This window comes from Gorilla gorilla, chromosome 16 (genome assembly GCF_029281585.2).
Source record: "Gorilla gorilla gorilla isolate KB3781 chromosome 16, NHGRI_mGorGor1-v2.1_pri, whole genome shotgun sequence".
Lineage (NCBI taxonomy): Eukaryota > Metazoa > Chordata > Mammalia > Primates > Hominidae > Gorilla > Gorilla gorilla.
This window is the reverse complement of record NC_073240.2, coordinates 88,874,393-88,901,270: the sequence shown is the minus strand read 5'-3', so window position 1 is coordinate 88,901,270 and position 26,878 is coordinate 88,874,393. Positions and strand designations below refer to the sequence as shown.

Sequence of the window (26,878 nt, the reverse complement as noted above, 5' to 3'; positions counted from 1 at the left end):
GGCCACTAAGCTCCACCATGGTCTAACCCCTGCCTACCCTCCACTCTCCTTGCTGACTTTGCTGTTTCCTTCCTCTAAGCCTTTTCTTGTGCTGTTTCCTCTGCCTGAACTATCTTTTCCTCCTCTTTTGCTGGGTGATAACTTCTCCATTTTTTTCCTCCTCTAAAGTCCCACTAACCCATCCAAGCACAACTGCTACCTCCCTCATTTGGGCCAACATTGTATCTCATAAATACCTTTATTAATGGCCCATTCTCATTCTGCTGCCAGGATTGCAATCTCGGAGCTTCATCAGGGCAAGGTCCAAGGAAGTTTTTCCCACCACCTGGCTTGATGCATGATAGGCTCTTAATAAATATTTGTTGAATGAATGAATGAACTCTTGTCAGACCGTGAGCTCTGAGGACAGAGGACTATGCTTTTTTACTTGGGTATTACCAGCATCTTACACAGTGTCTGGATGTAGTTATTGCTTGTTTATAGAATACATATGCAATTAAAGGAGCACGTCATCTTTTTGGTAGTAGCAAATGGCTAGACATTCAGTAGAGTGTAGCCACCTTAGGCAGAAACATGGAGGCAGCACAAGTGCCACTACCAGGCAGTCCCCTCAACCAACTTAAACCTAAGACCTTTTCAACATCCTTTAATTGATCATCAGCCTTTGATTGCATGGGTAGACGTTTGTTTTGAGGAGGGTAATCGTATATCCTGCTAGCCTGGGATAGCACTGGTTAATTTCTAGTATCTTGGATTATTCTTTAATCCCCATTTATTCCTCAAAGTGTCCTATTTTGGAAGATAAATCATATGGCCACCCTAGTTGTGTGTTAAGTGATATGCACATACATTATAGGTATCAAGTTATTAATGTTTCCACAAAGTCCAAAATATACCACCTGATGAAGCTTGTAATGAGGTAAGAGAGATGAGAAAAATGCTCACAAATTGAAATGCATTGAAGCATCACTAGGTGAGTAAATGAGGTTGCATATGACAGTGTCCATGTGTTTGTGAGCTCTAGAAAAAGCTTCAGGGAGAATGACACTGGAAAAGAGCCCTGAAGAATGAAGAAAAGACTGTGCTTCCAATAACTGAAGTTTTTTTTTTACTTTTCCAGAAAGAACTTGGAGCAATCCTGTCTTGGTTCATGCTGGCATTTTCTCCTGCCCTGTTTTTCTGCCTTTGCTTGCAGTGTCTATACCTTCCAGAGTGTTTTTCCTGCTTTTATGCATTTATCTCAATGTGATTCATCTTTCGTGACCCAGGTTGAACCCCAGAGTTCGGGGTCCCTCCCATTCATGGTGATTCCTGGATATTTCAACTCCTGTGGACCTTAAAACCTATTTTAACTAGCTTGTCACTTACCATATGGTACCTTCCAGTTTTCTTTCCATTTGTAACATCTTTCCTTAATCCAGGAAAAAGTAAATCTTCTGGTGAGAATCAGAAAGGTTTGGCTGGAGGAAGAGAGACTAGAAGCCAGTAACCCTGGAATGGCTGTGGCAGAGGGAGGAATAAGGGACTGAGTTCTAGAACCGGGTGTCAGCTAAAGATAAAAAATTGCCTGTGAGAAAACACCTTCCCCTAGACCAGAGCAGAGTGAATAGTCCCTTACTGGCAACCTGGGGCATAGGGTCACAGACATATAGGGAGAAGCAAAAGAGCAGTGAGAAGCTCAAGAATAGACTTCCGTGGGCACTGGAGGTGAGCAGCAGCTGAGCAAATGGCCCCAAGTGGTGTCGGGACCACTTCCTGATGGTGACATGAGAAGGTGCTGGCTTCTTCCAGGTCCTTCCTATGCACATTCTGCCAAGGTAGGGAGGTGTGAGAATGGTAGACTATCCACAGTGCACAGGTGGAGTCCGTGGAAGGAGCAGAGGGGAGATTTTTTAAGCTATTGGAAGATTTTGGGAACTGGGTATGGGTGTTTCCATGAGGACAAAGGATTCTTCAGGAACCAAGAGATAATCAACAACAGATGACATCACAGTGATCTGGGAATGAGACACCACACGGGACAGAAAGAAACATTGCGAGAATATTCTCCTTGTTTTAATCCAGAGAAAGAACTTTTTGAGGAGCTGAGGTACCAAACAATTGTCCTGAAAGAAGTGAGTACCCTGATGCTAGTTCTAAGTTGGCAATAGGAACACACCTATTACATGCCTTTTTAAATTCTTTTCCTTTCTTCCTTCTTCCCTCCATCCCTCCCTCCCTCCCTGCCATTTTTCACTTCATCAGTCACCCCCAAATTGAATGTAAGTCCTTAGAAGGGATTGGTAATATGCCATAATGAATTAGATCACCACAGTATTTAGCGTGATGTCTTAACCCTAGTAAGTAGGTGCTCAATAAATATTTTCTTATTTAATGATTGGCTGGGAATGTTCATGGAGAATATGAATATGAACACTTCTTTATCAGTGTCATTCTAGAAACTTAAACATCAAATATTAGCAATGCTTTTGGCTCCTTGGTTATTTATTTTAGAAACACCATATTAAGGTCCATTTTGTGGGCACCAGCTTTTGATGGCCGTAGGATTCCATGCTCAGATATTTTGTTCTTAACATTTTTAATGTTTTCCTTTTTTTTTTTCCTGAAGCTTGGGTAATGGTGGATACTATAAGGAAAAAGCAAGGAAGCAAACAGACAGACATGAGGTAGAAGTCAGGTTCTGGGACTGAAATATCATCTTAACAGGTTAGAACACCAAGAGCAATGAAGGAGGTTGAGCACAGCACAGCTTGATTAAGCAGGGCACAGAATCCATCAGGTGACGCATGGACTCTCTGGGAAGCACCAACATGGTCAGCCAAGGAAGCTAGAAGAAAAATAATGACCTCAGAGAACAGTTATTTGTGAAAAGGCGTTTTCTGAATCAGTAAGGGTCTCTTATTTTCCCTTAGCTTTACTCTGTGCATAAATTGGGGGACAGTGCAGTTCCTTCTGTTTGGGTGTGGTTCATTCTTGACTACTTCCTCTTCCTGCTGCTAAGGCTTTCTCTCACTGCCACCTGTTTCCTGCTCCTCTTAGCCCTTTTGAAGTCAGACACATGCTTAGACTTCAGAGAGCATGTATATACCAATGGCCTACCCTTCATTTCTTTCCTAACTTTGCAATGTATGGAATTCCACACGTAGAGCAATGGTTGCCAAAGCTCAGGTGAGTTTTTCCACCTGAGAAAGAGCTTTTTGGCCGGGTGCAGTGGCTGGCTCACGCCTGTAATCCCAGCACTTTGGGAGGCTGAGACAGGTGGATCACGAGGTCAGGAGATCGAGAGCATCCTGGCTAATAAGGTGAAACCCCTTCTCTACTAAAAATACAAAAAATTAGCCGGGCATGGTGGCAGGTGCCTGTAGTCCCAGCCACTAGGGTGGCGTCAACCCGGAGGCAGAGCTTGCAGTGAGCCGAGATAGTGCCACTGCACTCCAGCCTGGGTGACAGAGCGAGACTGTGTCTCAAAACAAAACAAAACAAAACAAAACAAAACAAAACAAAAAAGAGCTTTTCAAGGGATGGGCCTTGGCTCAGAATTCCTGGTGGACCAAAATGTTGATTCTCTCAGTTCTAGGGAAGACTGGAGCCCCTGGGCTGATCTCCAGGGGAATGTTGGGAATCATTCATCCAAAGGTTTACCTTAGAAGCAGCAGCTTCAGGAAACCATATCCACAAAACTTGAGTTTTCTTCAAGAATGAAGAAGAAAAACACCAAGCAACCCTCTATTTCAGAACTTCAGGAATCATCTGAGAAGCATTGTTTGCTCAGGAGTCAGACTGGGATTACATAAATCAACAATTATCCTTCTGTCTATTTGTGAACTATTTATAACCCCCCTAAGTGGCCATGGTTTGCCTGCCTCTGTGCTTTTGGACTGGCTACTCTGCTTCCTAGAATGCCTTTGCTTCCAGGAATGACCTAGCAAAGTCCTAACTCATCTTTCCACACCCAGCTCAAAATCACTTTCTTTGTGAAGCCTTTCATGATTTCCCCCAGCAAAGGCAGAATCTGCCTGTGGGGTTCCATCAGATTACTTTCTCAATTACTCTTTTAGTGCTTAATTAAATAATTTTTAAAATAATTAACACATGTCAGGAACTCTGTGAAGAACTGGGGAAAATAATAATGAAATGAGACAGACCTTGTGGCCAAGATTCTTTGAATCTGTCTCTGATCACACTGGTGAGACTGTACTTATATATTTGTTCCGTGCGTACCAGAAGCATGGTCTCTAGAGTCAGGCAGCCTAAGGTCATACCTGGCTCTGCAATTAACTATCTGTGGGACTGGGAACACTCTTGAAACTCTGTACCTCACTTTCCTTATCTGTAAAATAGGCATGTTAATAACACCTTATAGGTTGTTATGAAGAATAAATGAATTAATGTTTGCAAAGTGCTTAGAACACTGCTTAAAATTTAGCAGGTACTCTTAAATATTACTCATTTCACCAGGCTCTTCCCTCTGGGGTAGGTTCTTGATGTTATTTTTTGTGTATTTCAAGCATTTGATGTAGCATGTAGCGTACAGTAAATGCTTAATAAATATTTGTTGAATAAATGAACCATTATATAACAGATTAGTTTTAAAAAGAAAAGATTCTAATTCTTACATCTCTTCTAAGGCAGGGAATTCACTATTTGCTCCCTTAAGACATTCAGCTTGGATAGCCATGCATGAAACCATAGTAAGCCTGGAGAATTTCTACCCACTCTGGGGGCTGCTATTGATTTTACCTACTGAAATATTTTGACTCCTTCATGAAATGAAAGATTATTCACAAACAAAACAGGGAAACAGTCTTTAAATGCTTATATCTGCAATTCGCATGTGATTTAACATTTTCCCTTTTGCATAGGAGTGAAAAATATCTCTGTGTTTTAGATGGGAGGAAAAAATGTCTCAAATCGATTGGTTATTTGGTCTATAGTCATTTCAGAAGATGTATAGGAAACAGAAAATAATTTTGTAAACTGATTTTGCTTGGAAAGAGGAGAGGATCAGATTTCTTCCCTGGCTCAGCCAGAAACCAAGATTTTTTGTAACAGGGTTTACTGTGATGGAATTTGTCAGTTAACTGGGTCTGGGTCAAACATTTAGAGTAAATCATCTTTCACTCTGCCTAATGATTACAGTAGTCCTCCCTCATCCACGGTTTGTTTTGCTTTCCACAGTTTCAGTTATCCATGGTCAATGGTGATTTGAAAATAGGTGAGTACAGTACAGTAAGATATCTTGAGAGAGAAAGAGAAAGGAAAGAGAACACATCTACATAACATATTGCAGTATATTGTTATAATTCTATTTTATTTTAGTAGTTAATCTCTTACTGTGCCTTATTTATAAATTAAACCTTATTATAGGTACATATGTATAGGAAAAAACATCATATATGTAGAGTTTGATACTATGGATAGCTTCAGGCATCCACTGGGATTCTTGGAATGCATCTCCCGTGAATAAGGTGGGGGCCACTGTGCTTGAGTAAACTAAGTCAATTGTAGTATTTTGGAATGGGAGGAGAATTTTGGTATGATGAGGGCAATGCTACACTTTGCAAGGACCTAGGAGCTGTCTCTTCTGTTTACTCGGTAATTTATCCCTACTGGAATGAAAGTCTTTTGATAATAGAGTATAAGCCTGACACTCTTCCAAGTCTTGAGAAGGGCCTGGCTCTTCCCCAAGACTCACATAGAACGCAACATGAGAACTAACTTAGGCTTAGTGCTTCCTCTTCCCATGCTACCAGTTACTTAGCACCTATCATGTATCAGGTCCCTTATGTGCATGGCCTCACTTAGTCCGCATAACAGTGGCACATAATATTAAGAGTACTAATTATAGTCTCTGTGGCTTTTCACATTCATGCTTTATGTTCTCACATGTGTAACAGTTCAGTCACATGTTTTGAGGGTGGCCTTCCACATAGTGATTCAGAGATCCAGTCTCCTTCCATCAAGCGGCTCTGGCCTCCTTTAGGACCTCAGAATGCTCCACTGGATCCTCCTCATCCCCTGGAAAACCAGAGAAGAGTGTAATGGAATGAACTGTGATATGGTTTGGTTCTGTGTCCCCACCTGAATCTCATTTAAATTGTAATCCCCAGTGTTGGAGATGAGGCTGGTGGGAGAGGTGATTGGATCATAGGGGTGGTTTCTAATGTTTAGCACCATCCCCCCCAGTGCTTTCTTGTGATAGAGTTCTCATGAGATCTGGTTGTTTAAAAGTGTGTGGCACCATCCCCTTTGCTCTCTCTCTTTCCTGCTGGCCATGTGAATATGTGCCTGCTTCCCCTTTGCCTTCTGCCATGATTGTAAGTTTCCTAAGGCCTCCCGAGAAGCAGAAGCCTGTGCAGCCCACAGATCCATGAGCAGATTAAACGTCCTTTTTTTTTTTTTTTTTTTTTTTTTTTTTTTTTGATGAAGTATCACTCTGTTGCCCAGGCTGGAGTGCAGTGACACAATCTTGGCTCATTGCAACCTCTGCTCCTGGGTTCAAGCAATTCTTCTGCCTCAGCATCCTGAGTAGCTGGGACTACAGGCACGTGTCACCACACCCAGCTAATTTTTGTATTTTTTAGTAGAGATGAAGTTTTCTATGTTGGCCAGGCTGGTCTTGAGCTCCCGACCTCAAGTGATCTGCTCACCTCGGCCTCCCAAAGTGCTGAGATTACATGCATGAGCCACTGTACCCGACCTAAACCTCTTTTCTTTATAAATTACCTAGTCTTAGACATATCTTTATAGCAGTGCCAGAACAAACTAATACAAATTGTGTCCCCCCAAAAGATATATTTAGTCCTAATCCTGTGTACCTGTGCATGTTACCTCACATGAAAATAGGGTTCTTGCAAATATAATAAAGATATACATGAAGATGAGGTCATATAAATTAGGACAGTCCCTATATTCAATGACTGACACCTTTACATGGAGAGAGATTTGGAGAGACAGAGAAGGTGTAGGAAAGAAGGCCATGTGATGACGGAAGCAGAGATTGGAGTGATGCAGCTACAATCAAAGAACACAGGATTGCTGGAAGCCACTGAAAGCTAAGGGAGAGATTCTCCCTCATAGCCTCCAGGAAGAGCCAACTCTGTTGACACCTTGATTTCAAACGTCAAGCCTCCATAGCTGTGAAAGAATAAGTGCCTATTTTACCACCTGGTTTGTAGTAATTGTCAGTGACAGCCCTGGGAAGCTAATACAAAAAAGGAGAGTGGGAAGAAGGCTTCATCACTAAATTCTTTCAGACCTGAAAGATGTTGCACCACTGCCTTCTGTTTGATTCCAAAGAAATCTGCTGTCATTCTTCGTTTTGTAATTTTGTACATAATGTATATGTTCTCTGGTTGCTTTAAGATGTTCTTTTTATCACTGGTTTTAGGCTATTTGATTATAACATGCTTTAATGTGTTTTTAAATGTTTCTTGTGCTTGGAATTTAATGAGGTTCTTAGATATGTGTGTTTATCATTTTTACCAAATTTGGCCGTTTAAAGTTGTCCCACTGTTTACTGATGCTCTTATTTTTTTCACTTTTTAGTCTTTTATTTTCCTCTGTGTTTCATTTTGAATAGTTTTGATTGCTGTTTCTTCAATTTCACTAAATATTTTTTTTCCAAGAACCCATCTAATCTTCCATTAGTCCCATCCAGAGTATTTTTTATCTCAGACATTGTAATTTTCATCTCTAGAAGTTCAATTTTCATGTTTTGTACTTTTCATGTCCTTCCTGTAGATACTTTTTTTTTTTTTCTCGAGATGGAGTTTCACTCTTGTTGCCCAGGCTGGAGTGCAATGCTGCAATCTCGGCTCACTGCAACCTCCGCCTCTTAGGTTTAAGTGATTCTCCTGCCTCAGCTGGGATTATAGTGTGTCCTGTAGATTCTTAACACATGAAATATAGTCATTATGTCTGTTTTAATGTCCTTATCTAATTCTATGATCGGTGTCATTTCTAGATCATTTCTCTTGACTGACCTTTGAATTTTCTCTTCATTATGGATTGCATTTTCCTGCTTCTTTGCATGGCTGGTAATTTCTGATGGATGCTACACACTGTTGGGTGTCATTAGCTTGTTGAGTGCTGGATATTTTTGTATTTCTATATGGATTTTTTATTTTTTTCCCAAGGATGTGGTGAAGTTACTTAGAAACACTTCTATCCTTTCAGGTCTTTATTTTAAGCTGTATTGGGTGGAACCAGAGCAACATTTATAAATGCCAGAAAAGCATAATTTTTCCCAATAAATAAGGGAGGTGTTTCTTAGTATTCGGATGCCCTTTGACTTAAGAAGTTTTTCACTTTAACCATTGGAAACAGGTACTGTTCCTTACCTTCAATGAGATACAGTTGTATTCCTGCTGATCCTTTCAGGTGGTTCTTTCCTTGGGCTTATGCAATTTTTTTTCACATATAAGCCCTGATCAGTTTTTAGCTGAATAGTTGATGGTTGATGGAGGCTTTCTGCAGGTATGTGGAGTTTTATCTTTCTTTAGCTCTCTTTTCCTTTGTTCTTCCCTGCAATCTCCAGGCACTTTAGCTTTTGCAGATACCTGACTGTCTTGTTCTTTCTCCTCAACTAAGAAGTCTGAAAAACCTGTGTTTTCCCTCCCTGTGCTGTGGCCTGGAAACTTCTTCCAGGCAGTAAACTGGGGCAATTGTAGCACTCACCCCCTTGCTTCCTATCTTAGGGAACACTGGCCTTTGTTGACTAATGTTCACTGTCTTGAATGATGTTGGCTCATATTTTGTCTGGTTTTTAGTTTTTTTTAATGAGAGATCTGATTCTGTTTCTCCATTTTGACTGAAATATTGTGGTGGATTAATTAGGGCCAGAAATTCTTGACAGTCTTCCCATTGAGAAGTATGGTCTATGTCTCCTGACCTTATGTTCAGACAGGTTCTGAGACTGCTTTGACCAACAGAATACAACAGAATTAGCACTATGTTAGTTTCCCAGACTTTAAGAGATTGTCAGTCTCCTTTCCCTGCCTTGTAGGGCACTTTCTCTTGGAACCCTGCCATCAGGGCACAAGGAAGCCCATCACTCTATAGAGAATCTGATGTGGAGAAAAACAGAGGCCTGGCTGACAGCTCCAGCTGAATCCTAGTTGACAACCTAGCACCAACGTACCAGCCATGTGAGCGAGCGATCTTCGAAGTGGATCGTCTAGCCCTAGTCAAGCTGTCCCAGCAGATGCCACATGGAAAAGAGACAAGCTGTCCCTTTAAGCCCTGCCTGAATTGCAGATTCATGAGCAGAATAAATGACTTTTACTGTTTTAAGTAGCTAAGTTTTGAGGTGGTTTGTTATACAGCAATAGGTACCTGGAACACCCACTTTTAACAGGCAAGAGCTCATCATTTGGCCCATGCATTGAAAGTGGGTTGGGGAATGTCATATAACAGCATGCTTTCAAAGACAAAAATGTGGATTTGCTGGGCATATACTATTGTCTTCTCCATTTATGGTGTAGGTTTATATCCATATTGGACATTCTGGGAAACTAAGACTCAGAGATTAAATAATATGTCCAAGGCCATGGCAAGTAGTAGCAAGTATCAAGTTTTTGACGATTTTGACCTTGGCTTTCTTTTATCTTTAAACCTGAACTCTTGGCCGGGCATGGTGGCTCACACCTGTAGTCCTTGCACTTTGGGAGACAGAGGCAGGGGGATCACTTGAGCCCAGCAGTTTGAGACCAGCCTGGACAACACAGTGAGACCCCATTTCTACAAAAAATACAAAAATTAGCTGGGTGTGGTGGTAGGCACCTGTGGTCCTAGCTATTTAAGAGGCTAAGGTGAGAGGATCTCTTGAGCCTGGGAGACCGAGGCTGCAGTGAGCCATCATCACCCCATTGCACCCCATCCTAGGGGATAGAGTGAGAGTATATCTTCAAAAAATAAAAAGTAAAAAATTAAAAAGGAAATAAACCTGAATGGTTTCTTCCATATCCTTCCCTGTAGACTTCATCCATCTGAGTGGCTAGAGCCTGGGCCCAATTCCTAGCCTTCCTTGTACATTCATAAATTGCTTTTCTTTTTCTGTATTTGCCTATTCTGCTAGAGCAGCTATGACAAATCAGTAGAGCTAGTCTACATGGTTGGGGCTAATAGAAAGAGACTGTGAAATAAAGTGGAGAACCCTCCAATAGGGGCACATGTGACGCTGAGAGTCATGTGGGAAAACAAGTCCCCAGATCTAGGGAGAAGAGCCTGAATATGTCACCAGAATATAAAAATCTAAAGTTGTGACCACATTTAGTGAATCTGAGTCTCCAACTGCAGAGAGTAAGGAGCACATCTGGGGTGGTCTTGGAGTGATCTCCAAGATCTAACAGCACTGTGACTGGCTGTTATAGGCAGGCTGAAGTAGGACTCAGGGTTGGCCCATATGTATTTGAAATCTCAGGGCTGGGACTGGCATTTGCTGTGCTGCAAGGGATTTTTCTTGGGCTGGTGGAGATTTAAAAGGAGATCTCATGCTATAGCTTATTGCCTTTGACTCTGTGATGATTAGTTTTATGTGTCTACTTGGCTAGGCTATAGTAACAGTTATTTCATCTTCACCTAATCTAGGTGTTGCTGTGAAGATATTTTGTTGATGTGGTAAACATCTACACTCAGTTGACTTTACGTAAAGAAGATTATCCTCAATAATGTGCACAGCCTCATCCAATCAGTTGAAAGGCCTTAGGAGCAAAATAGTTTTCCCTGATGAATGAATGAGAAATTTTGCCTCATGACGCTGCGTCAGATGCTGCCTGAAATTTTCTAGCCTGCCAGCCTGTCATACAGATTTGGGGCTTACTAGTCCCCACAATTATGTAAGTCAGTTCCTTGAAATTATTTCTCCATCCATCGACCTTTTACTGGCCTCTGATTCGCTGGGGAGCCCTGACTGGTACAGACTCTGAGGGACACAGGGAGCACAGGCAAATTACCATTCCAGTGATGCACTTGAGTGCTTTGGCTGTATTCTCTGGTGTTTTAGCAATAGCATTAGGACTGTTACAAATATTCAGAGAAGACCAAATGCCACCACCAACTTGACCTGTCTTGGTGGCATCAATTACACCCTTGAAAGAGAAAAGTGAGTTTTCCCATGCCCTAATCTCGATTGCTCAGCAAATCAATGCATGCTCATCTTGGAAAGCTGACTTATTGCCCTAAACACCCAGGATCATCTTAGGTGGCACAGTGGCCTCTCATATTAAACATTTACCCTTAAACTGAGGTTCAAGTGCTGTGGGAACCAGAGCTGCTTTAAGGAATTTCTCCAATAGGCAGTTATCTACACTGCACACCAGGGCTAGGCAATGCTCATTGGAAGGCAGCGATTTAAACTCTATGCACACATGAGTGACCTCCGAATTAACTGCAATGTCTGCATTAAAAAGAGAGAAAGAGGCAAAAAGAGATCTACAGCTAGTGTCATTATGGGCAGCTCAATGAAGACATCTGCTGCATGCCTAGTGGCGGTCAGATAAGACCCATGACTGTGTGAAAGGGATGGAGAATGAGATGTGGAAATATTATCATGCCATCCTATAAATCAGTGGTACATCCTCACTTTGAATACAGCAGTTAGGGCCAGCTGTCTTATCTCAACGAGGATATAAATGAAAGGGTGAAAGGCCAGTGAAGGGCAGTGGAGCTGATTAGAGACATTGGAGGTGAGGTGGGGCAGGAGGTGACAGGGTGGATTTCGCTGGCAGAGAAAACGCCAATGATTAGAGCTGTATGTTACAGAGTCATGTGGAGTGGTGAGAGACCAGGTGGAGGTAAATGAAGTAATAAAGTGCTCCCCAAAGGCCAAGTGGGTGTTCCTATTTATCCTGCCTCATGAAATTAAATGGCAACAGATTGGAAATGGATGAAAGGACATCTCTCTTAATGCATAAGGTGCCTGGTTTTCAATTGCATGTCTGTGAGGCTGCCTGGCCTATTGAGCATGCTAGGGAGTTGAGGCTGGGAGGGAGGAAGCACTGTTTCTGGTGAGGTGGGTGTGATTGGCCTGCTTGCTTCTCCTGTCCAAGCCTCTGGTGTGTCTATGACATGGAGGAGTGGGGCCCCATTTTTTCAGGTCCTTCCAACTCTGAAGATTTCTGATTCTTTTCCCTGGAATCGCTTCCTTCCCTCCTCTGCTCCCCCTGCTGGGAAAGTAAAGGAAGGCAGGCTGGGAAATGGGATAGCAGAAGCACAGTGGTTTCCTGGGCTTTCATAGCACTGGGTTGCAGAAGCCTGGGATGTTGATGAAAAGGACTGTTTGAAGATGTAAATGAAAGGCTCTCTTAGATAAATGAAAGCATCTTTTTAAGTCCCAGAGTAATCCCAGCTCACACTTTCCAGTTTCTTTGACTTAAGAAAATTACCAAATTTCTTATCTTCCTTGAACCTCAGTTTCTTTCTCTTTGAAGAGGGGGTGGTATGATTACCTCCTTCATATATTATGCATTGAAGGCACTTAGTCACACAAGCAATGTTTAGTAAATGAAATCTATTATTGAATCTATTAAAAAGTTGGCATAAACCCGTAAGTGATTTGATAAATCAAACTAGTAATTTGTGGCAGATTCAAGATTCAAATGCATGCCCATCATCATGTGAAGGACGTGTTTTCCCTACTGGATTGCATTGCTTTTAGTTGAGGGAAAAAGCTGCTTGGAGTCTAAGGCAGGGTTTGATTAATGCCATATGTGTAAGGCAGATAAGCACCATGAGAGGTCAGGGAGGGGAAATGCTCATAGAGTGGGCTGGGGTGGTCCTTGAGAACTTCCTGGAGAGGGGGTCATTTGAATAGGGACTTAGTAAAATGGAAGACTAAAGTGGAGGTTAAGGGGCATTCACAGCAGAAGAATCTCTTCATGCCATTCAGAGAGGCCAACTCGAGTCCAGGAAACACACCTACCTTGTGGAAGTCAAGAGTTCTAATAAGGTGATGGTGATGAGGATGGAAGATGGTAATTCCAAAGGGCTCTGAAAGGCAGGCTCAGTTTGAAATGTTTCCTAAGGAAAGTGAGGAGCCATCAAAGGGTTGTAAACTAGAGTGCAGCACAATCTTCTCAACACGACCAAGATGGGTTTGAGAAGATAAATGCAGCAGCTGTGTTCAGGATAGAGAAAAGGGAATCTGGAACTGTCAGATAGCTGGGCATGGCCACCGTCTGGGCCATAAATTTGTGTGGCAGGATAAGGGTAGTGGCAGGGGGAATCAAGGCAGGCACGGGGGAGTGTGGCCTAGAAGAGAGATCAGGTGGCAGCAATTACCAGGTACTTGTTGTGTGCCAGGCCCTCTTCCAGTCACTCAGTGGATTTGCACTACCACCTGTGAGGTGGGCATGCTGATGCTCTGTGTGGCTTTGGAGCAGACAGACCTGGAATTGCATCCCTGCTTCAATTACAAGGACTTCCTGCAGGCGTGACTGGGCCAGTTGGCACCCCAAATGTCAGTTTTGTCCTCTTTTAAATGGGGTAATATGATCTATCCTGCAAAGTTGTTTTGAGGGTAAAAGATAATGTGTGAAAAGCACCTAATAGCGAGAGCTTGTCTTGGAGAAAGCATGTGCAAAATGGACACTCCTGTCGGCATCTTTACTTCTAAAAGACTGCTTGAAAGAATTTTTGGCCTGGATATGCGTGGGTGGCATGAAACTTAAAGGGTCAAAGATGGCTGTAGAATTCCAAGTGTCAGAGCCTGAGAAAATGCTGTTTCCAGTGACAGAGGGAAATTGGTTTTGAAGGAAATATGATAGACTTGGTTTGATTTTGAGGTGATGGCTGGGTATTCAAGCAGAAAAGCTTGACAGCCCATTGGAAGCATAAAGCCAGACCTCTGCAAGACACCAAAATTCTAGAGGAAAATTGAGCAATTTATCAAGTATCTAAATATCTTGCCCACACAATGACAAATATCCAGATTTTTGGAATGCTTTTGACCTGGATTTAAATGTCAACTTTTTATCTCAATACTTGGTTGTGTTTTGGTGCTGACAAAGACCTCTTGTTTTCTTCCAGATTATGAACCCATTAATTTTGCCAAGATCCACATGGCCCAAATCGCCATCTATTTCTTTGCTCTTTGGCAGGAGACTAGAAAAGGGTTAAACAAGTTTATTTCTCTTTTAGCTCTCGGCTCTGATTCTTTATTATTCACACCTCAGCAAATCTTGTTTCATTACATTTTTGGAATTGCAATGTAATTTTGGTGATTAACTTTAAATTGGGGATAATACCCTGACAGGCATTAACGTAATGTCAAAACATTTTCTTACAATTATTTCTTAACCTTCGTCAAATCACTCTTCCCCTGTGGACCTTTAGTAATATAATATGGACAACACACCAGAACTCAAAGATGTAGAAAGGAAAAGTGATGACCAGGAACACTTATCAGAAATGATCAAGGCTAGCAAAAGACGGTGAAGCAGAGCCCTGTATTCTCACATTTCCCTGTCTCGGAGCAGAAGTGAAGAGATGAGTGCTGGAAGTGGCTCCTGGGATGTTTGGGTTAGAATGTGGCTGGTAGGAGTTTTGTTCCCATTGTCACATCTGTTACCATTACCCAAATGGAGCATGCATTCTGGTGAAAAACGAAAACAGCTTGGAAGGCCAAAAATAGTAGCTCAGCTCCACATGGAGAGACTTAGGAACCAGACAGCGCCTGCTAGAAGCAGAAGTGGAAATAATACCGTATAAAGTGAGAGAGTCTGAAGAGTTTTCAAAACATTTTCACTCATATTATCTACTTTGAGAATCCCAGCCACTTTGTGAAAGTAGACAAGGTCAATGTGGATCAGCCTCATTTTATGAAAACGTAGACATTTTCAGCGACTTGCTTCAAACAATACAGTGAATGTGAAGCAGCAGCGTGTAGTAGCTTTGCTTTGGAGTCTGGGAGAAATGAGTTCAAATACAGCCTGGTTCCACCATTTACTAGCTCTGTGGACTGGGAAAGTAGCTTAATTTCCCAGAACTTCAGTTTCCTCATTCATAACTTGAAGATAATAGTAGGACCTTTCTCATAGAGTGAAATTTACATAGAAAATTCTCAATAATTGGTAGTTATAATAACTGCCCAAGGGGTTTATCTTGCCCAATGCCTAGACAGAGGCGATTCATCAAGACAGGGGAATTGCAGTAGAGAAAGAGTAATTCACGCAGAGCCGGCTGTGCAGGAGACTGGAGTTTTGTTATCATTCAAATCAGTGTCCCCGAGCATTCGGGAAACAGAGTTTTTATGGATAACTTGGTGGGTGGGGGGACACCAGTGAGCCAGGAGTGCTGATTGGTCAGAGATGAAATCATAGGGAGTTGCAGCTGTCTTGTGCTGAGTCAGTTCCTGTGTGGGGGCCACAAGATCAGGTGAGTCAGTTTACCCATCTGGGTGGTGCCAGCTGATCCATCAAGTGCAGGGCCTGCAAAATATCTCAAGCATTGATTTTAGGAGCAGTTTAGGGAGGGTCAAAATCTTGTAGCCTCCAGCTGCATGACTCCTAAACCATAATTTCTAATCTTGTGGCTAATATTAGTCCTACAAAGGCAATCTAGTCCCCAGGCAAGAAGAATGTCTGCTTTGGGAAAGGGCTGTTATAGTCTTTGTTTAAACTATAAACTAAGTTTTTCTGAAAAGTTAGTTCACCCCATGCTCAGGAATGAACAAGGACAGCTTGGAGGTTAAAAGCAAGATGGAGTCAGTTAAGTTAGTTGTTTTTCACTGTCTCAGTCATAATTTAGTGAAGAAAGTTTCAATTCTTCCCTTTGAGTTTTATAACACCTTAATCTTAAGGTGTAGGCTATGAAGATGGGAAAAGGCCGTTGATTACTCTGGCTTCTTCTGCTGACAGGGGACATAGTGGGAATGGGAGTGAGCCCCAAGGTGAGAAGAATGGGACCGCTTTGCAACTGTCTGAGTGTGCTCATGCTGACATGGCTGGGCTTTCAAGGCTTGCATGGTAAACACGTTAGTACTTTCAGCTATAGTTTTAGTACAGTATTTATGTGAACAGCATACTGTAAGGTAAATGAGTCCTAGAATGAGGAGTACAATTCTTAATTTTAAAAGCAAAGATTTGAAAGCATTAGTTTGAGGACTTCAAATCCAGAAAGAATTTAATCTAAACCACAGGAAAAAAGAAAACCTTACGAACAGCTAACAAGAGTGTACTATGGTGTTTTGTTTTTTTTTTTGGTTAGCATATTTTTTTTCTCTCCAGTTCCTATTTTAAAAAAATGATAGAACTGATTTGATTACAAAATAAACTTTAGTCTTATTATACTTGCCTGATTGTTTGTATAAAGTAAGCAGGAATAATTATTTTTCATATTTAATTGGCTTTGATGGAACTCTGTTCCACAAGGAATCTCAGCCAAGAGTTTTTAAAAGCTGAGCCCAGCCATGGGTCTGTACCCTTAAATTACCTATGAGTTGGGTAAATTTCTCTCCTCTTGAGGTCCCAAGATAACTTGGGGGCTCCTGGACCTGTTAGAAAGTGACATGCTTTACTTACCACAGGTCAGGAACCTTGTACAGGGACTCTGTGTGGACAAGGTATGAGGCCAGATTTCCTAAGGGGCTTTAATTGGCTCTATAAGTCAACTTTGATTCTTTAAATAAAGCATGCCATTCTAGTCAAAGCCTTGGTAAAATAACCAATTTTTCTAATTTTGTCGTGTTACAAAAGAAAACAGATTCTTATTGCACTTATGCAATTAACTATACCACTATAAACTGAGAATACTAACAAATAGTTTCCAAATTCTGGAGAAATTAAGTAGAGAGAAACAAATATACTCCAAAAATCTTTTTCACAGCAACATAGTTTACTCATTAAAAGTTGCAAATAGCTCTAAAGAAATAAGTTATCTTGACTCTGAAAACAAAAGGATTAGCAATGTTTAACACATCGGCTCTCCATGAGAGTCCTGGAAGTTCGTTTCTTCTCTATTCCAATAGCACAACTTTTAAAGTTATCTGAGACTTGCACTTAAGAGTCCTACATCTGATTATAAACTGCCTTTTGAAAAGGATCAAAGCAAGACAAAACGTCTGTGGATGACAGATGTCTATAGTCACTATTAAAGCTACAATTGACAGGAATTTTGGTTACCTCTGTGGCATACAACAATTTTACATAACAATTATAATTAACAATAATGTATACTAAATCATATTAGAATTATAGAAGTTTCCCATAATTTTTTGAACACATTAATAACATATTTATACAAATACTCCAATGAAAGCCAAACACCATTTACTTTTATATTTGAAAGTTTTTCCTCTATTCTAATGTCACAATCTCCAGAGTTATTAATCAGAATTTTGCCCTTGAGAATACCTGTTAAATTTTACAACTGATTATGAAACTTTTTTTTTTTTTTTTTTTTTTGACATGGAGTTTCGCTCTATCACCCAGACTGGAGTGCAGTGGCGCAATCTCAGCTCACTGAAACCTTTGTCTCCCGGGTGCAAGTGATTCTCCTGCCTCAGCCTCCTGAGTAGCTGGGATTACAGGCACACACCACCATGCCCAGCTAATTTTTGTATTTTTAGTAGAGACGGGGTTTCACCATGTTGGTCAGGCTGGTCTCAAACTCCTGACCTCATGATCTGCTCGCCTTGGGCTCCCAAAGTGAGACAACAGTTGCCTGTGGATAACAAAAATATTTTAGGGCAGCCACAGTTAAAGACATGATTGACAAGGAAATTTGTTACCTTTGTGGCACACAGCCATTTAACATAATTATAATTATTACTGATGACATATGCTAAGTCATATTAGAATTATAGGAGTTTTATGTAATTTTGAAACATATACCTATAATACATTTATATAAATACAGTCCAAAGAAAGCCAAATACCATTTCATATTTGACAATGTTTCCTGTATGATTTTTATACAAAATAAGCCAAATGTCATTTTTGGACTTAAAAGGACCTAATACTTAAAAGATTAGGCTAGAAAGATACATAATTTATAATTTGATTTTGGAAAGTTTGTCAAATATCAAAGGTTTAAAACACTGGATGTCACAAAATAGAATCCCAGGTCACCAGCAGTCATTCATTTGGCCAAAATAACTTTAAAAATTTAAAAAAGAAAACCTTTACTCTGATAGAGGAAACTTAGCTTTCCAAACAAGACCCAATAAAGATAGCATGAAGCTAACTCAATTTGTCTTTTCTTTTTCCTCTCTTTCTCCCCTGCCACGTACCCAAAGGAGAAAGCAAGACCCTGTCATTATCTTTTAAAATTACATAAAAATCATCTTCAAGAGAGAACCAAATTTCATGTTTGCATTAGTGTATCTTTAATGTTAAAACTAGTTTTTTAAATAAAATTTTATATCTCTATCCACCTTTAATTAGTTGGACCATAAGTTAAGATTTTCATAAACTTTTTAGAACCTTTTATAATTTTCCATTAAACAGCAGATCAGTTTTCTAAGAAAACCCTGTTTTTTGAAAACCTGGGCCCAGATTTTGGCCCCACATCAGTATGACTTTAATGTTTTAACCTATGGAAAAAAGATAAATAATGTCTTTTCCAGTCTTAGCCAACTTGTTTATACCCACAGATTTTTTTGTTATAAGATCAACCCTTTATAAACCCTTTTTACTTTGCTTAAACCTTTAGTTTTGTTCCATCCCTCTTCTAGGTTAGGACAATCTTTAAAACCTTCTGAACTAGACAAAATTACATTCCCTTTAACAAAAGCCATAATCCCATGACTTCTTATAATCTTTTACCAAAAACACATTGCCTATGCACCTTGTATGTAAAACTGTTTATCCAGTAATCTTAATTTCCTGTTATAATGTTAACTCTTAGCAATTTTTATTTTTAGTGAAAAACCTGGTAACTAAGCAGTTTTAATTATGTACTGGGGTGGAGCCTAGAACATTAGACAGAAATGAAGAAAAGGTCTCTTTTCAGCATAGCTAGGGGCATGGCTCTTCACATGTTCTCAGGCCTCTTCTATAATCTAATGCTCTAAAGTAGGTAAATTGAACAATTTTCAAAAGTCAAGGAAACAGTTTGACCTTAAAGTATTTAACAAATCTGATATCTGACCTTACGCCAATTGTTTACATTTTCACAACATTTTACCAATAATTTTTAAAACTGTCTTTATTTTTGAAAGATTATTAAAGTCACATGAACAAAAAGGCATTAAACTTTCGATTTTTCTGACAAAATATTTAAGTGCTTATTTTTCTAAGTGAATTAATCAGAGCTCTTTTATATATAAACATACAACACATATAAATACACAGACAGAAGATTTAGCACTTGTAAGATTTTTCATTTGCCAATTTCTTAATTGGATTACTTGCTTCAGGGTGGAGCCCTTGGAGGAACAGGGCCAGAAAAGCGTGTGTTTCTAGGGTCTAACTACACCTGAAGGCAAAGAGAGATCCCCAAAATTAAGGGTGCCATTTTATACTGGATCCTGGATCCCCAAAAGGAGGGAAATACTTCAGGAGAAGACAGTGCCATGCTTTTACCGAATGTGCATTTCATTGCAAGGCAACCCAAAGCCAATCAGCCCATATTGTAATTAGACCATCCCCCAGGGGAGTCTTATTTTTCAGTGGGCGGTGGGTATGTTTCCATATCTTCCAGATGGCCACAAGAGCATGCCTGTCTAATCCAAGTGTGCAGAGTCAAGTATTCCTCCATAACTACTATTAGGCATCCCCTGAAGTATATTTCCTACCTAGTTATTACCAAAGCTCTCTTATAATGAGAAGTAATTTCTGATACCCCTAAAACTCAAAACCATTAGATAACACAACGCAAAACAGAACAGAGCCTTAGATTTTGAGAGGGATCAAAACTTCGCCGGTAAGAATTCCTTACCTTTTTGCTGGCATAGCAGTTGTCTGGGTTCCCTTCTCTGCAGCTTCCAGAAGAACAAAGTGGCTTCTTGATGACCCTGCTCGCTTGTGCTATAGCTGTGGGGTTCCAGCCACTGTAAAAGAGAAAATTACCCTTTATTGTTTTATGGAATAATAGAAAAGATTCTCAGTTTGTGAGATGCTGCCCAACGGGTTGCATGGGGAACCGAATTAACACTTTCCATTTCAGCAAAATACACATAACAAAACAGACATTAGTTAATTCGTTCAGCACCCAATATTAACCTGGCAAAGATCAAACTTTTTCTTGTTGGTCCCTGTTGTCTTTTGATCCACTCCAGATGGAAGGGACAACCTCTGAATGGTAATTCGGAGGTCTCAGGGCAAAGGGAAGACCAGATAGTCACCCCGAGATACACGCCTGTTGAGCCTTCTTTAGGGCTCATCGAATGTGACCAGACAAACGAGGAGGGTTCTCTGAGTTAGGCCTGCTGGACTTCCATCAGCAACCCCTTCTGAGATCCCTTCCACGTATACAAACACACACAAAGATGAGATGGACAGAAGGCCTTCCAAATCAGATCCCTAACCAAGAACTCCAGGAGTATCTCTTACATACTATCCTCTTACTTTCCGACTGAGAAACTGCCTTGAAATCTTCCTGATTGAGGAGAAGTTTCGCACACTAAGACTCTTCCTACTAGTTAGAAGGAGCCAACCAAGACCCCCGCAGGAGGTGAACAGACACCCTGCAATGGGGCTGCAGATGCAGACACCCCATGGTGGAGCTACAAACAGACACTCTGCAATGGGGCTGCAGACACCACACCATAGGGCTACAGAACCAGTCTGGAAAAGGAAGGAGGCATTGGCAGCATCTAGGATACTCACCAATCCAGACACTCTGCAGTGGGGCTACAGACAGTCATCCTATGATAGGACTATAGATAAGGGACGTCTCCCCATAACTATTTCTCCATTGCAGTTAAATCCACGCACATTGGGTCAGCAGCACCCTGCCAGTTGAGAGGGTACCAGAGCCAGCCCGAGCTGGATGGATCCACCTGGCTTCTGGATCCGTCACTGGAGGAGGGCCACTAGCCATGGGCAGGTAGCCACAAGGACAATCCCACATGAGCCCCCAGATTTGTAACTATCCACGGTGTTTACCTTGTCTGCTGCCTAGAAAGAGCCGATTCATCAAGACGGGTATTGCAATAGAGAAAAGGTAATTCACACAGAGCCAGCTGTGCAGGAGACTGGAGTTTTATTATTACTCAAATCAGTCTCCCTGAGCATTCAGGGAACAGTTTTTTTTTTTTTTTTTTTTTTTGTAGATGGAGTCTCGCTGTGTTGCCCAGGCGGGAGTGCAGTGGCACCATCTCAGTTCACTGTAACCTCTGCCTCCTGGGTTCAAGAGATTCTCCTGACTCAGCCTCCTGAGTAGCTGGGATTACAGGCATGTGCCACCACACCCGGCTAATTTTTGTATTTTTAGTAGAGATGGGGTTTCACCATGCTGGTCAGGCTGGTCTCGAACTCCTGACCTCACGATCCCCCTACCTTGGCCTCCCAAAGTGCTGGGATTACAGACGTGAGCCACTGCGCTGGCCCAGCTGGGACCTGAGGTTTTTTTTTTAATGAGCCGGAGTTTTGCTCTTGTTGCCCAAGACGCAATCTTGGCTCTGCAACCTCTGCCTCCTGGGTTCAAGCGATTCTCCCGCCTCAGCCTCTCAAGTAGCTGGGATTACAGGCGTGCGCCACCATGCCTGGCTAATTTTTTTTTGTTTTTTAGTAGAGTTGGGGTTCTCCATGTTGGTCAGGCTGATCTCGAACTCTCCACCTCAGGTGATCCGCCCACCTTGGCTCCCAAAGTGCTGGGATTACAGGTGTGAGCCATCGTGCCCTACCTGGGGACAGAGTTTTTAAGGATAACTTGGTGGGTGGGGGGAAGCTAGTGAGCCAGGAGTGCTGATTGGTCAGGGATGAAGTCATAGGGAGTGGCAGCATTCGTCTTGTGCTAAGTCAGTTCCGGGTGGGGGCAACAAGATCAGATGAGCCAGTTTATTGATCTGGGTGGTGCTAGCTGATCCATCTAGTGCAGGGTCTGCAAAATATCTCAAGCATTGATCTTAGGAGCAGTTTAAGGAGGGTCAGACTCTTGTAGCCTCCAACTGCATGACTCCTAAACCATAATTTCTAATCTTGTGGCTGTTAGTCCTACAAAGGCTGTCTAGTCCCCAGGCAAGAAGGAGATCGCTTTGGGAAACAGCCTTACCATCTTTCTTTAAACTATAAACTGTGAACTCAGTTTCTCCCAAAGTTAGTTCAGCCTAAGCCCAGGAATAAACAAGGACAGCTTGGAGGTTAAAAGCAAGATGGAGTTGATGAAGTTAGATCTCTTTCACTGTCTTCGGTCATAATTTTACAAAGGCTGTTTCACTGTTAGTATTACTAGGAGAATAGTATTAGGTTAGTACAAAAGTAATTATGGTTTTTGCCATTAAAAGTAATGACCAAAATAGAATAGAATAGACTTGGAGCCAGAACTTGAACCTAGTGAGTTGTGTGTTTCCATTGTATCTGCGCCATGGGTGGTCAGACAGCAAGGAGGAAAAAGCAAGTAGGAAAGATTGAGTCACTCACAGCTGCAGTCTGAATTGAAGTCCCTAATTCTTCAGACTTAGAACCACCAAGTTGAGCCCTCTGCACAGCAGTAATTCTATGCATGACCTTCATCCTCCTTGCTAAGCCCCCCTGAGTTTAAATAAAACATTTTATCCCCAAGGGTTGGTTTCATCCAAGGGGAAATTGTTTAAGCTAAAATGTTAGTGCTAGAAAACTCTGTTTTCCAGGAAGAGAGTCTCTCAGAATATCGAAGAGGGGATTTTAAAAATGGACAGTAAAATGTAGGCTGCATTGTGCAGGTCCCATGGCAATTGACATTTAGGTGGTTTCAGCCAATGGGAGGTCCTGGAAGTTGTGTGTGGGAGGAAAGAAGAGGCAGAGAAAACAAAAATAACTCAGAGTGGTCTGAGCTTTGTGAGGTATGAAGGCCCAGAGAGCCCTGAGTATGGGACTTCGGTCATGCCTACCTCCACACCCATGCCTAGGGCAATTGTTTAGAGGAATTTCTGACTAACTGCCTCACCCATTATCTTCATGTCCTGGAATTCATAATCAAAAGAACAGTGTATAACCAATCAATCATCAAAAATTCACTTGTGACTGCTGCTAATCAAAGCAATAGACAAAACAGAGGACCTTTGATATCAATAGCTTATGTTATTTTCATGTAAATTCTTGGTAAACAATTTAGGAACTACCTCTTCTTTTCCTTCAAAAATTCGCTTGTAACTGCTGCTTATGGAAGTATATATTCAGAGCAATTGAATCTACGATCCTGGGTTGTAGTCCTCAAGCCTGGACCAAATAAACTCTCTATTTACAGGAATGTTACCTTAGTTTCTCCCTTTTAGGTCAACACATGTGTCTTAGCAGAACTCAGTGACGCCACCAACCACTTGTTCTCTCTCTTTGAAAAGTGCACTTGGTACAAGCACAAACTCCCTGTCTTCAGAAGGCTCATTGGGTGTTTTGGGTGAGTTCTGAATTTGGACCTCACACTCTTTGGTTGAAGGCCTAGACTTTATTTGGGCTAGTTTTCTAGTTTTCAAATCTTCTTTCTTTCTTTCTTTCTTTCTTTTTTAAGAGTGAGGGCTTTGGTCTCTGTATTTGGATGGGAGATTTGGGTGAAGAGCTCTGCAAAGAACTTCCTTTTTTCTACCTCTCTCACCATAGAGGTTCAGGCCAAGGTTTTTCTGCCTCTGCCTCAGGACCAGAGGTTAGGGGTAAGGTTTTTCTGCCTCTGTCTCACAGCAGAGGTTTGAGTTAAAGGATTGGCAGTTAGGCACTGGTGGTTTCATTTTACATAGCATGGTTTTAAGATTGTAACTGTTTTCTATTGCTTGAAAATTCAGACTTAGCCTTTCATTTTGACCAATTCATGTTAGTTTCTAACTGGAAAGTGTACCCCCTTTGGCTGTTTCAGATGAGTATATGAGGGTCTAGTCCCCTATCTCTTGAACAGTCTGCTGCCACCTAGCAGTTAGAGACAGTTTGAGACACATTGCACTTCAACCCTAAACATTCCCAGCCTCGATCACTTTGGAAAAGTTTCTAAATTATGGGAAATCAAGCTTTAAAATCTGACCACTCTTTTTAGAAACACCAGCTGTATTTATGTATAACACTTATAGCATATCCTGTTGTAAATATTTAGAAAAGTGGACCCACCTAACCTAGGACAGTCATAAGCAGCATAAGTCAAAATAGTGAGCCTCTGAAATGTCTAAAGTAATTCATCTGCATGCAGAATTGGGGAAAAAAAAACTGGCTTTAGAGCCAGAAAAACTGAATGAGAGACCTAACTTGTGTTTGTCCTGGCTGAAATCTGGTAAGAATTTCAATTTTTTTTTTTTTTTTTTTCTGACTTCTGTAGTCAGAAGTCAGCCCAATTAAAAGCTGATATTTAGACTATAATTCTTTTAGAAAGTCTTTCTGCTTTTTTCTCCTTTGGATACTGTTTCTGGGATTGTCTTTTTCAGTCAACTGCAACCTCATTTGCTACTTATCTTGTTGGCATGATTTTGCTGAGAAAAATGTTCCATTGGACTTTTAGAAAGGTTAAAATCTCTCCAAATTTGCTCCTCTAAGACTTGTTCTTTCCACTTCTCACTGCAACCTCTTTCTCCTGGGTTCAAGCAATTCTCATGCTTCAGGCTCCTGAGTAGCTGGGATTACAGGTGTGTACTACCACGCCTGGCTAGTTTTTGTATTTTTAGTAGAGATGCTGTTTCACCATGTTGGCCAGGCTGGTCTTGAACTCCTAGCCTCAAGTGATCCGCCTACCTCAGCTCCCAAAGTGCTGGGATTATGGGTGTGAGCCACTGTACCCACCCCCACAGGGGTGTCTTCTGATCAGCAAAATACCTATGTATTTATAACTTTAGGGTTTCACAGCCTGTGTAAATGATTAACAAATAACTAGATGGTAAATTTTGTTCAATAAACTATTAAAGCATAATTGTTAAGAATAAATAAATGAATGTAAATGGAATAAAAGTATAAACTTTTATCATTTCAAAAATCTTTTTCAGAAACTTAACCTTAAAGTCATGTATATTAAATAATAGATAATCACAAAATATCTGAGCCATTTATGCGGTCTAGAAAAGCTAAGTATATTTAGATCTATTAATAAAAGTTGAGAAAATACCTTTCTCAAAATTATAAAATTGTTTCATCTACAAATACTGGTATAAAACAGTTCAAAATCACCTCCTGAGTGTTTTACAGAAAGGGTTACTAAAAGTTAAAATGATAATAGATAGATAGATATAATTAAAACACTAGGTATAAGGAAAACTGTATACAGAGCATGTAAAGAAAGTAAGATGTAAAAAAAGTAAAGTAATTTTTTTCTTTTATATGATTGATAACTTTGGTCAAAATGATAAGAGGAAAAGGAAAGTAAATTTTTTTCTTTAGTTAGAATGCCAGTGTAAAAAAAGGAAATACAGGCCTGATGCGGTAGCTCATGCCTGAAATCCCAGCACTTTGGGAGGCCGAGGTGGGCAGATCACAAGGTCAGGAGATCAAGATCATCCTGGCTAACATGGTGAAACCCCATCTCCACTAAAAATACAAAAAAATTAGCCGGGTGTGGTGGCACGCACCTGTAATCCCAGCTACTTGAGAGGCTGAGGCAGGAGAATCATTTGAACCCAGGAGGTGGAGGTTGCAGTGAGCTGAGATGGCGCCACTGCACTCCAGCCTGGGCAACAGAGTGAGAGTCTATCTCAACAACAACAAAAAAAGAAAGTACAGGAAAAAAATGGGAAGTTTAAGCAAGTTGTAAAAGATTTATCTCATAAAAAGGAATTTTGTCTGTGATCAAATTGGTTAACATTATAAGGGAATTACTTAGTTTTTCTAAAATTTGAGCATTATTATCAAGAGCAAATTAATGCAGTGTCCCTGTGTTAGGATAACAGGGTTTTTTTGGAGCATTGATCTACTCTATAATGGAAAATTCTAAGAGGTTATAAAAGGTTTCTGGAAACCCTATCTTGTGTTGTCAAAGCTGATTGAGATTGGATGAATTTGTTTTTAAGGTTTCATTAAAATTAGCTTTAGCTTTAATAATATACTGATGAAATGGTAGAATTTGGTTTGAATAAGATTTTCATATCATATTAATAAAAGATAATAGATTTGTTCATTTTTGAGTAAACTTAACAAAAAGGAAAAACAAATTCTGTTGGTCTTACGGTGTCTTTATAAGGCCTTTTGATTGTTTGGAAAGCTGAGCCTCCTATCAAAAAGGAAAGGTTTTTACTTGTTGAAATCTTGAAGTATCATTTTGGCTAAATGAATGAGTATTATTTTACAGTGGCCTGTAGTCTTATTTTCATCAAGTGTTTTAAACATTTAATATTTAACATATTTCCCAAAATCAAGTTTCAAATTTTAAAACTAAGTCTTTTCCAAGTGGAACCCCTGTAAGTCCCAGAGAGACATATTAGACTTATTTTGTATGCTAAAAATCATACAGGAAGCTTTGTCAAATAAGAAATGGAGCTTAACTTTTTTTTTTAGTTACATTTATATGGATATGTTATTAATATGTGTTCCATAATTATATGAGATTCCTAAAATTCTGATATGTCTTGATATGTCTTGTCAGACATAATTATGGTTATGACTTTAACTTTTTTTATGCCACAGAAATAGCCAGATTTCCTTGTCAACTTTGTCTTTAACTATGGCTGCTCTAAGTCCTTTGTAATCCACAGAAAATTATTGTTTTACTTTAATTCTTCTCCAGATCAGTTCACAGTTGGCCACAGTCCAAATTTTGCTTCTTCTTCAAGAAAATTAATGGGAAAAGACCCTAAAAAGTACTCTTGAATACAGGTTTCTTATAACTTTAGAGATTA

The 26,878-nt window shown here is 40.5% G+C and overlaps 1 long non-coding RNA gene across 2 annotated transcripts in view; it reads left to right on the top strand.

Moving 5' to 3' along the window:
• Positions 1-26,878, top strand: part of LOC129526938 (uncharacterized) — a 373,113-nt gene that overhangs the window by 19,687 nt on the left and 326,548 nt on the right. Inside the window, exon 1 of one of the 2 annotated variants that reach the window (XR_010131205.1) lies at positions 1,990-2,114. The exons of the other annotated variant lie outside the window; for it this stretch is intronic. This is a non-coding gene — a long non-coding RNA (uncharacterized lncRNA). Of the gene's footprint in view, positions 1-1,989; positions 2,115-26,878 lie in introns of those variants that run through there. 2 annotated transcript variants of the gene reach the window in all.